Raw genomic sequence first — 12,151 nt, forward strand, 5'->3', positions numbered from 1 at the left:
GAACACCCCCTTCCCCCTCCCTCCCCTGGGTCTCTTCTCCCAACTGGTGAGTGCGTTGCTGCTCCATGGTTAGAAGGAAGCCCTGCTAATCAAGGAAAGCTGAGCTTCCATTCGGGTTTCCAGGGCAACAGAAGGAGGGCAAACACAGCTCAGGCATTCCCCTGGCTCCGTTGCCCCAGGAATAGATTACTGGCACCTGATTGTCTGCATCCCCGATCAGATCCCGATGGCCCGAATCAAGCCCCGATGAAGCCCTCCCCCCGAACGCTGGATCGGTCACTGTGGACGGCACCGATCCGCCAGGTCCCGATCGCGCGAACGCCATTATCGTGAGTATTTTTCTATCGTAATGCCGATCGTGCCCATCTCTAATTATGACTTTGAGAAATCTAAAACTGAATTTGAAATAGCCCTTTGTACAAATGATGAACATGTTATTTCTAAAATGTATAAACTTTTGTTGAGGTTTGAGACAGAAGAAGAGCAAGTAAAAGAATGTATGATTAAATGGGTGAAAAATTGTGGACATGATATATTAATGGAGCAATGGGAAAATATGTGGACAAGGGGGCTGAAATTTACATTAAGCTCCAGTATTAAAGAAAATTTTTACAAAATGATGTATCATTGGTATATGACTCCTGAAAAATTGGCTAGAATGTATAAGGGGGCATAAAACATATGTTGGAAATGTGCTAAACAAGAGGGGACATTTTTGCATATGTGGTGGGCGTGTAAGAAAACAAAGAGTTTTTGGTTGTAGCTACAATCATTGATGCAGAAGATTTTGAAGATTAAACTTCAGTTGAAACCAGAGACTTTTCTGTTGGGAATAATGTTGGAAAAAAGTTTTAGAACACTGTTTTTATACTTTATTACAGCAGCAAGAGTACTTTATGCACAAAAGTGGAAAACTACAACATTGCCTACAGTGGAGGAATGGTTGACAAAAGTTTTGGAGTTTGCGTTAATGGCAAAACTTACTGCATTAATTAGAGAAAGGACATTAGTTAACTTCTTGACTGAATGGAACCCGTTAATTGACTTTTTGCATGAAATGGATAACAAGGATTTGTTGACATCTGGATTTATGGATTAAGAAACATGAACAATATAAAAAAGAGGGGTTTGTTACTAACAGAATAAGTGGGACTCTAGAAATGATATATTCTTGTTGCGGAGAAAATTGGAACTCAACTTGTAGTGTAGGGTTTTTTTCTTTTTTCTTTTCCTCTTAATTTTATAGATATATGTATTGTTAGTGAGTAGGGATGTGCGTTTCGGCATTCTGAATGCCGAAAGAATGCCGAAACAAAAGTGTTTCGGCATTCTTCAAGAATCCCGAAACGTTTCGGGGAATGCCGAAACGTTTCGGGATTGCCGAAAGAAAAACCCGAAACGTTTCGGGATTCTTTCGGCATTCTTTCGGCATTCGAGAATCGCCATTTTGATTTTGCTAGCCGTTTGCCTTAGCAAGCGGCTAGCAAAATCCTGCTGGAAGCAAAGGCTTCCTGCAGGCTCTTAGAAGAGGGGAGGGGGGGAGAAGGAGTGAATCACTCACTCCTTCTGTCACCCCCCACCCCTCTTGCAAAGGAGGATAGGGAATCCTGCTTTGCCTTGCAAATGCAAGGTGCAAGCATTGCATTGCACTTTGCATTTGCAAAGCAGCAGAGATTCCCGCCAAAACTAACAGGTAGGGGAGGGGGAGCAGGAGGAGGGTGGCTCTTGGAGTGTGGGTGGGGAAAGGCAGGGGACTGGGGACTTTAGGAGTCACCAATCCCACTGCTGCATTCTCATGCCAGCCAATAGATTTAAATCTTTGGCTGAGGCTGCAGCAGGGGATTTAAATTTGGAGCAAGACTGTCTGGAACACTTCTGTTGCTGCTGCTGCTGAGCTGTGACCGAGAGAGGAGAAGAAGAGAGACTGCACCTGGAGCCTGGAGGACATCTGCCTGGAGGATCAACTGTGCTGGACATCCTGAGAGGACACCTGGTAGGCCTTTTTAAAATTTTTGTAAATTTTTTTGATGCTGGGCAATGTGCTGCTGTGGCCTGCCTCTGCAAAAAGGTGTTGCAGTTTATTCTTGGCATGGCCTGGGGGACAGGTTGGGCAGACAATGTTTGATGGTGGGGTGGGGGTTTCAGCATTGGTTGTTGTGCTTGCCTTCTTTAAGCTTGATCCACTGTTTGAAGATTAAAACAAGAGTGTGCCAGCTTTGGGCCTACACAGGCCAGAAGCCTTTCTTCTGGCTGGCTCTCACAGTTGTGCTCCACAATCTGGAATGGTGTGGCTTGCTTTTCTGTGTCTGGTCCCCTGCTTGCAAGGATTCCCAACAGGCTCCGTCCTGATCAACTGTGCCAGCCTGTGGGCCACACACAGGTATGGCCTGGGGGACAGGTTGGGCAGACAATGTTTGATGGTGGGGGGGGGGGTTTCAGCATTGGTTGTTGTGCTTGCCTTCTTTAAGCTTGATCCACTGTTTGAAGATTAAAACAAGAGTGTGCCAGCTTCGGGCCTACACAGGCCAGAAGCCTTTCTTCTGGCTGGCTCTCACAGTTGTGCTTCACAATCTGGAATGGTGTGGCTTGCCTTTCTGTGTCTGGTCCCCTGCTTGCAAGGATTCCCAACAGGCTCCGTCCTGATCAACTGTGCCAGCCTGTGGGCCACACACAGGTATGGCCTGGGGGACAGGTTGGGCAGACAATGTTTGATGGTGGGGGGGGGGGTTTCAGCATTGGTTGTTGTGCTTGCCTTCTTTAAGCTTGATCCACTGTTTGAAGATTAAAACAAGAGTGTGCCAGCTTCGGGCCTACACAGGCCAGAAGCCTTTCTTCTGGCTGGCTCTCACAGTTGTGCTTCACAATCTGGAATGGTGTGGCTTGCCTTTCTGTGTCTGGTCCCCTGCTTGCAAGGATTCCCAACAGGCTCCGTCCTGATCTACTGTGCCAGCCTGTGGGCCACACACAGGTATGGCCTGGGGGACAGGTTGGGCAGACAATGTTTGATGGTGGGGGGGGGGTTTCAGCATTGGTTGTTGTGCTTGCCTTCTTTAAGCTTGATCCACTGTTTGAAGATTAAAACCAGAGTGTGCCAGCTTTGGGCCTACACAGGCCAGAAGCCTTTCTTCTGGCTGGCTCTCACAGTTGTGCTCCACAATCTGGAATGGTGTGGCTTGCTTTTCTGTGTCTGGTCCCCTGCTTGCAAGGATTCCCAACAGGCTCCGTCCTGATCAACTGTGCCAGCCTGTGGGCCACACACAGGTATGGCCTGGGGGACAGGTTGGGCAGACAATCTTTGATGGTGGGGGGGGGGGGTTTCAGCATTGGTTGCTGTGCTTGCCTTCTTTAAGCTTGATCCACTGTTTGAAGATTAAAACCAGAGTGTGCCAGCTTCGGGCCTACACAGGCCAGAAGCCTTTCTTCTGGCTGGCTCTCACAGTTGTGCTTCACAATCTGGAATGGTGTGGCTTGCCTTTCTGTGTCTGGTCCCCTGCTAGCAAGGATTCCCAACAGGCTCCGTCCTGATCAACTGTGCCAGCCTGTGGGCCACACACAGGTATGGCCTGGGGGACAGGTTGAGCAGACAATCTTTGATGGTGGGGGGGGGGGTTCAGCATTGGTTGTTGTGCTTGCCTTCTTTAAGCTTGATCCACTGTTTGAAGATTAAAACCAGAGTGTGCCAGCTTCGGGCCTACACAGGCCAGAAGCCTTTCTTCTGGCTGGCTCTCACAGTTGTGCTTCACAATCTGGAATGGTGTGGCTTGCTGTTCTGTGTCTGGTCCCCTGCTAGCAAGGATTCCCAACAGGCTCCGTCCTGATCAACTGTGCCAGCCTGTGGGCCACACACAGGTATGGCCTGGGGGACAGGTTGAGCAGACAATCTTTGATGGTGGGGGGGGGGGGGTTCAGCATTGGTTGTTGTGCTTGCCTTCTTTAAGCTTGATCCACTGTTTGAAGATTAAAACCAGAGTGTGCCAGCTTCGGGCCTACACAGGCCAGAAGCCTTTCTTCTGGCTGGCTCTCACAGTTGTGCTTCACAATCTGGAATGGTGTGGCTTGCCTTTCTGTGTCTGGTCCCCTGCTAGCAAGGATTCCCAACAGGCTCCGTCCTGATCAACTGTGCCAGCCTGTGGGCCACACACAGGTATGGCCTGGGGGACAGGTTGAGCAGACAATCTTTGATGGTGGGGGGGGGGGTTCAGCATTGGTTGTTGTGCTTGCCTTCTTTAAGCTTGATCCACTGTTTGAAGATTAAAACCAGAGTGTGCCAGCTTCGGGCCTACACAGGCCAGAAGCCTTTCTTCTGGCTGGCTCTCACAGTTGTGCCTCACAATCTGGAATGGTGTGGCTTGCCTTTCTGTGTCTGGTCCCCTGCTAGCAAGGATTCCCAACAGGCTCCGTCCTGATCAACTGTGCTAGCCTGTGGGCCACACACAGGTATGGCCTGGGGGACAGGTTGGGCAGACAATGTTTGATGGTGGGGGGGGGGGTTTCAGCATTGGTTGTTGTGCTTGCCTTCTTTAAGCTTGATCCACTGTTTTAAGATTAAAACAAGAGTGTGCCAGCTTCGGGCCTACACAGGCCAGAAGCCTTTCTTCTGGCTGGCTCTCACAGTTGTGCTTCACAATCTGGAATGGTGTGGCTTGCCTTTCTGTGTCTGGTCCCCTGCTAGCAAGGATTCCCAACAGGCTCCGTCCTGATCAACTGTGCCAGCCTGTGGGCCACACACAGGTATGGCCTGGGGGACAGGTTGGGCAGACAATCTTTGATGGTGGGGGGGGGGGTTTCAGCATTGGTTGTTGTGCTTGCCTTCTTTAAGCTTGATCCACTGTTTTAAGATTAAAACCAGAGTGTGCCAGCTTCGGGCCTACACAGGCCAGAAGCCTTTCTTCTGGCTGGCTCTCACAGTTGTGCTTCACAATCTGGAATGGTGTGGCTTGCCTTTCTGTGTCTGGTCCCCTGCTAGCAAGGATTCCCAACAGGCTCCGTCCTGATCAACTGTGCCAGCCTGTGGGCCACACACAGGTATGGCCTGGGGGACAGGTTGGGCAGACAATCTTTGATGGTGGGGGGGGGGGGTTTCAGCATTGGTTGTTGTGCTTGCCTTCTTTAAGCTTGATCCACTGTTTTAAGATTAAAACCAGAGTGTGCCAGCTTCGGGCCTACACAGGCCAGAAGCCTTTCTTCTGGCTGGCTCTCACAGTTGTGCTTCACAATCTGGAATGGTGTGGCTTGCCTTTCTGTGTCTGGTCCCCTGCTAGCAAGGATTCCCAACAGGCTCCGTCCTGATCAACTGTGCCAGCCTGTGGGCCACACACAGGTATGCTGCTTTGGCCAAGGTAACCCTTTTTGGTTGCTGGCCTGGCACTCACAGTTGTGCTCCACAATCTGGAATGGTGTGGCTTGCGTTTCTGTGTCTGGTCCCCTGCTTGCAAGGATTCCCAACAGGCTCCGTCCTGATCAACTGTGCCAGCCTTCGGCCCACACACAGGCCTGCTGCTCCGGCTTTGGTAACCCTTCCCGTTTGCTGGCCTGGCACTCACTGTTTTGCTTCACATTCAGGTTGTTTATCGTTGGTGGACCTCTTCTGGACTGGACTGCACTTGGTGGACATCGGCCTGCAGATCTCTGCGTGGAGGATCAACATTGCTGGACATCTGCACTGGTGGACTGGTAGGGTTGTTGTTAAATTTGGTTTTTGAGCTTATGTCTGCTGCTGTGCCTACCTGCGAGCATATGCTTTGGCTCTGTCTTTATGGCTTGGGCCGGGGGGGGGGGGGGCATTTTCTGGTTGGGCAAGAGGATATTGTTTGGGGGTTAGGGGGGCCAGCATTGATCGCAGTGCCTGCTTTCTTTCATGTTTCATTTTTCAAGTTTGAGTGTGGGGTGGGCATGAACTGCTGTTTCACAGGACTAAAAAATGAGTGTGCCAGCTTCTGGCCTGCACAGGCCAGAAGCTCTGCTGGGTGGATGTGTTTTGTTTTGCTGCTGGTTGGCCCTAGCCTTTAAGGGGGGGGGGGCTGACTTGGCTTGTGCAACGGGGCCTTGAATTTTGGGGTTGCGTGTGCGGCGTGTGGTGTTGACTCTGCTAACATTTCCAATTTTCTTGACAGCATCGTGGAGGAGAGGAGGACCAGCTGCAAGACCGCCTGAACATCGCTGGACTGCAGGACTGGTGTTAGTGTGAGCGAGTCCGGGTTGACATTTGGGTGGCCTTGGGGGTGGGTTCTTGCTAGCTTGGGAGGGGGGAGGCTCATCTTCAAAACACCACATCCACACCCCACACCGACATACCACAGATACATCGGTCCCGCTAAATAGTGTCTCTTAGGTAGGTAGGCCAGTTGGTAGGTGATCAGTGGATAATTGCCCTCAACATAATTATTAGGGAAACCGAGCCTAGTTTTTTTTAAAAAACTAAATAGGGACTCAGCAGGGAAAGCATTAGTGAGTGAGTGTTAGGTTTGAATTCTATATATATATATATATATATATATATAAAAATTTGTAATAGCTGTCAATAGGCTTCCCATTAGTGCCCCCATAACTAGGGTTCCACTGCCCATCTCTGGCACACGTGGTGGTGCCAGGCCGGCCCGGGCATACTAGTGTGTGAGTGTTTAAGGCTTTGTCACCTGTTATTGGGGTTTAGGGCCAGCTCAATTCCAGAGGAATTCAGCTGATTGGCAGGCTCAGGTTCCCTGACATAAATAGGGTTGCTTAAAAAGGCACTTGATTGTTCATCTCCAAGTCACAGAGCCACTAGAAACACAGATTTATAGCAGGTTAGTTAGGTCTTGAAAACAAAGTTGACCTTTGTTTTCTAAATCTTTTCTGATTAGTTAGGGTTGAATTTGGGAGGGGAAAGTATGTCAGAGAGGAAAGCGGAGAGGGGACCCGGGGGAAAGGCTAGGGAGAAATCTAGAGGGGAGGAGGGGAGGGGGAGGGGGACTGCTGCGGCAGCCCCTCCATCTGAGCGGAGGAGGCCCTCCCCTGCGCTGCTGCCGTTCACCAGCCTGGCTTCTGGTGACAGGAAGAGGGTTCGCAAGACTCTCTTTCCTGAGGCAGCTGCTGGAGGGCCACCCCCAACCCGGGTGCGTGAGGCAGGGGCTGGCACTGGGCAGGGGCCTGCTGCTGAGGCTCCTCCTCCTCCAGTGGTTGCGAGCCAGCTGCTGGAGGAGGGGCAGCATGTGGTGTCTCCTGGGATGGGCGCGGAGCACATGACTTTCCCTGCGCTCCCGCTCACCCCAGGAACCCGGAGGATGTTGGAGGAACTGCCCGTGAGACCCCCCCTGGGGCGGTCCACCCCAGTTTCCTCTGAGGCCAGCAGCAGGCCTCTCGCGGCTGTGCAGGAGGAGAGGACGCGGGAGGAAGAGGCAGAGACTGTGGTGGAAGAGCCCACATCTCTGCCCCTTCAGCCTCGTCCATCCCCACCTGCCCGGCCGAGAGTGGGACACGGTGTGTCCGGCCAGAGCACCTCACAGGAGGTGCCGCAGGGTGGTCCCGAACGCGCTTCTCCTGGGAAGCGTGGGATGCCCTTTTCCTCCGAACTCTGGAAGCACTTCCAGACAACGGAGGATCCCCGAGCAGCCCTGTGCCTGCATTGTAGGCAGCGCGTCAGCCGTGGCAAAGATGTGTGGCATCTCTCCACGTCTGGGATGAGGTACCATATGAAGAGGCACCACCAGGCGGTGCTTCTTCGGGAGGAGGGTTCGAGTGGCGCCGCACGGCCGCCAGCTAGCCAGAAGGAGGCAGGCTCCTCTGGTGCTCTCCCCCCAAGGGTACCTGCAGGAAAGGGACGCCAAGCCTCTCTCCCGGAGATGCTTGGTATGCAGGGCGCTAGTGTGCCCAGAGAGGGGATCCGGAGGGCGAGCAGGCGCATCACGCGCCACATCGTCAACATGATAGCAGTGGATGGGCAACCGTATTCCGTAGTTGAAGACTTCGGCTTCTCAGGGCTGCTCCAAGATTGCTTTCCCTGGTACGCCGTCCCTGCTCGCACGTCGTTGAGCAGATCGGTGGTGCCCTCGTTTTACAGGGCTGCCAGGGATCATGTGAAGGCACAGCTGTCCCGGGTTGCCGGGAGAACTGTGCACTTCACATCGGACATCTGGACCTGCCCAAGTGTGCAGCAAGCGTACCTCTCGCTTACTGCTCACTGGTGGGAACCCGAGTCGGTTCTGGGTGGGGGCCGGGGGGAGGTGCCTAGCACAGCTAGACAGGGAAGGATGCGAGACCGCCAGGCCGGCTACTGCAAGGCCTTGCTTCACGCCGAGGTGCTCGACGTGTCCCACACGGCGGAGAACATCGCTGCCACCTTAAGGAGACAGTTGGACGAGTGGATAGGCCAGGGACCCGCCACCGTGGGATGCATGGTGACGGACGGTGGCAAGAACATGAGGGCAGCGGCGCATCTAGTGAGCCGAGAGAGCGTCTACTGTGCCGCTCACAAGCTTCACCTAGTGGTGAGAGATGCGCTGGGGTTGGGCTCCTCGAAGGAACCCGTGGATACCCGGACCCGTGAACTCCAGTTACTTGTCCAGAAATGTCGGAGGCTCACGGGTCACTTCTCGCGCAGCGTGAAGGCCACGCACGAACTGCGCCAGACACAGGTCAGGACAGGTGTGCCAGAGCACGCTCTGATCACTGACGTCAGCACTCGCTGGAACTCCACCTGCGCCATGCTTGAGCGCTTGGTGGAGCAGCAGGCCGCACTCCACGCGTGGCTCTCCGAGCACCGCGGTGCGAGTCAGGTGGGTGAGTTCAACCGGGAGGATTGGCTCACCATCACCCAGACAGTGGAGGTCCTGAAGCCCTTCAAGGACTTCACTGTGGCGGTCTCGTCAGACACGGCGACCCTCGGTCTGGTCATTCCCCTGGTGCACACGCTCCAGAGGAATCTGGCCACCCTTGCAGACCGGGTCGCGCCCCGTGCTGACCTTGTTCCAGCGGTGCGCGCATTAGTGAGAAGGCTGCAGCAGGGCATAGCTGCCAGGCTAACTCCTCTCACTAAGGAAGAGTCATACATGTTGGCGACCATGTGTGACCCGCGCATAAAGGGCACTTTCGCCGAGCGGGACGGGAACCTCACCCAAGCCAGAGACGGGCTCTGCTCTTGGGTGAGGCGCAGGCAGGCCAAGAGGGGACGCCTGTCGACAGGGGGGACGCAAGAGGGGCCCTGCCGTGCGGGTCCCTCTGACGCCCCCTCTGCGCAGGCCCCCCCCGAGGCCACCACCGGAGTGCCGATGGAGATGGAGATGCTCCGGTGGGCCCTCGTCCCCTCTGGGGTCGTGAGGACCGTGAGAGAGGATCCGGCGGAGGCGATGGTCAGGGACTACCTCGCGGAGCCCTGCGAGTCGCTCTCCACCGATCCGCTCAGCTACTGGGCCAGGAAGGAGTCGGTCTGGCCGGACCTCTCCCTCGAGGCGCAGCGGCTGCTCTCATGCCCTCCGACGAGCGTGGAGAGCGAGCGCGTCTTTTCACATGCGGGCGACATTGTCGGCCCACATCGCACTCGCCTTCTCCCATGGAGAGTCGAGCAGTTGACCTTCCTGAAGGTCAACTCTCGCCTCTTCGATTTCTCAGGACTGGACTTCCAGAGTGACTGAGGTGAGCCCAACTTGTGGCCTGCATCCTCTATGAGTCCAATCCTTTGGAATCGCGCTCTCCCCTGTATAAAACCCTGTATATACAGTTAAAACCGGCCAGTAGAGGGAGGGTGGTTAGGAACCAGTGGCAAAGGGAAAACACCCAGCAATTTGAAAGCCCCCCCCCAGGGTATTCAAAACATCTCCCATCACTGAGACATACCCTGTGGGACCAAATTTATTATGAAAAATAATGCCCCAGAAACATGGATTGCTACTGGAGGGAGAAACAGGTTAGATAGGGATTGCTTAGGTGTTTTTATCAGATGAAATCGTTGTAAAAAAAATTGTAGAAGAATTGTTGTACTGTTTTTTGAAAGTTGATGTTCTGTTCATGTAAAAAAAAGGAAAAAAAACCAAAAAAAAAATGTTGTGATTATGTTTTTTAAAAGTTGATGTTCTGTTCATGTAAAAAAAAGGAAAAAAAACCCAAAAAAATGTTGTGATTATGTTTTTTAAAAGTTGATGTTCTGTTCATGTAAAAAAAAGGAAAAAAAACCAAAAAAAATGTTGTGATTATGTTTTTTAAAAGTTGATGTTCTGTTCATGTAAAAAAAAGGAAAAAAACCCAAAAAAAAATGTTGTGCTTATGTTTTTTAAAAGTTGATGTTCTGTTCATGTTTAAAAAAAAAAATTTGATGTTAATGTTGGGTTTGCATGGTTGGGGGATGCGGGAAGAGTGGTGGATGGGCACCGGCCAATGATGATCTCTCACAGATGTTCCCAGGTAAATTCTGAGGCTGGTGTGGGGGTGGGGGGAGACCTCTGCAGAACTGCTCCAGAAATACCATTGTCCAGTGCCTTGGAAGTGCCCAGTTCAGCTTTGTGTGTCTGAACTGAAAGCACAGCCACAGGAAATGACATAGGTTCTGCTGGACCCTGTTGCAGTGGTTCCCCCCCATTAAGTCGTTTTATGGAGGGAGAGTTGTATTAGGCTGGTAGTTATTATGATCATCTTCTGTTTCCATGCCCTGTTGTGCCCGCTCACTATGTAACCTGTTGTAATGTTCAAAACTTTACTGTTTGTCCATTTAAAAAAAAAAATTGTGTTTAAGATTCTCTGATGTGTAGTTAATTGTGTTGTGTTGTGCTATGAGGGACAATAAGTGTAATATGTTGTGATTTGTTGACCACTTGTAATTTGAAAATGAGAAAATAAAGGTTTTTTAAACTTAATGATTGTGTGTCTGTGTTCCCTTCTTTGATGGGAGGTTGGTTCCCAGCATAGGGAACAATGGGGCAGGCTGGCCAGCCTGTTCCTGGGGTACTCGGTGTGGGGCAGCTGAGGGTGGTTTTGGTTCTGAGAGGGGCTGAGTGGAGGATTTGGGTCTGTGTGTGGCAGCTGGGGTGGGGGAACTGGGTTTGTGTGGGGCTGAAAGGAGTGGACTATGGGGGATGAGAGCACTGGTCGTCCCTTTTGCCCAAGTAGGCCCCTGCTACTGTCCTGGTGTGGGCTTCCATGCCTCTATCAGTTGCTGGCCCTCCTTTGCCATCTTTTTCAGAAATTTTCCTAGGGCTGCCAAACTCCTGGTTGGGCTTGAGTTCAGGTTAGAGAGAGTAGTTCCCTACAGATAAACTGGCTGCTTCCAAGGGCAATCTCTTTAGAGGGCAAATGCGGACCATGGATTCTGGGGGAGATCCCTACTCAGATTTTCCTTTGCACAAGTCCCACCCCCAAATTGCCAGTAACTTCCAAGGCCAGAGTTTGCCACCCCAGAGAGATCCCGTTCCCACCCTCTTAGCCTTGGCATGAAAGTTGTAGCCCCCATGGAACGCTTCCAGGTTCCTGATTCCAAGCCCAATGACACCAATGTAAGACAATCCAGACCTCCATCAAAAATGGATTTTAAGTAGCAGTGGGATTGGGCTGCATTTCAGTCATTCACATATCTGGTTGTGTTCCCAAACATTTAGCTTATGGTTTTTTAAATCGGCGTATGGCACTTAAGGACACTTTTAAATGGTTCTAAAAACATATTTTTATTATGAAGTATTTAATGTGGCATTGATCAAGGGCAGGCCTTTTGGCCAAATGAGCAGTATCAGTACAGTAAAATTTAGACAAAGCTCATAGGAGGAAAAAGCATTCACACTGTGAAGTGGGAAGAAAGTTTCAATTTACATGTACCATGGACTCCGAAAAAGACATGTCCAGACCAAATCAGGCCTGCTTTCTCCCTTGAAGATATCAATTGATGATAGTGCTTATGTCACATCATGAGAAGACAAGGTTCACTAGAAAAGACAATAATGCTAAGAAAAATTGAAGGCAGTAGGGAAAAGAAGAATACCCTAGATGTGGTAGATTGACTTCGGTTTGCAATACATGGACAAGGTTTTTGGGATACTGTGGAGCTCAATATAATTCTAAAGTACACCACAAGTGATTTGAATGCATAAAACATACAGACACATACACATAAAATGTATATACCCCCTCCCCACCAAATTAAAGGTTTATCTTATGCCCCGGTTTTCTCCCCCATGGGAACCTAGAGTGGTTT

The sequence above is a fragment of the Eublepharis macularius genome, chromosome 8 (genome assembly GCF_028583425.1).
Source record: "Eublepharis macularius isolate TG4126 chromosome 8, MPM_Emac_v1.0, whole genome shotgun sequence".
Classification (NCBI taxonomy): Eukaryota; Metazoa; Chordata; class Lepidosauria; order Squamata; family Eublepharidae; genus Eublepharis; species Eublepharis macularius.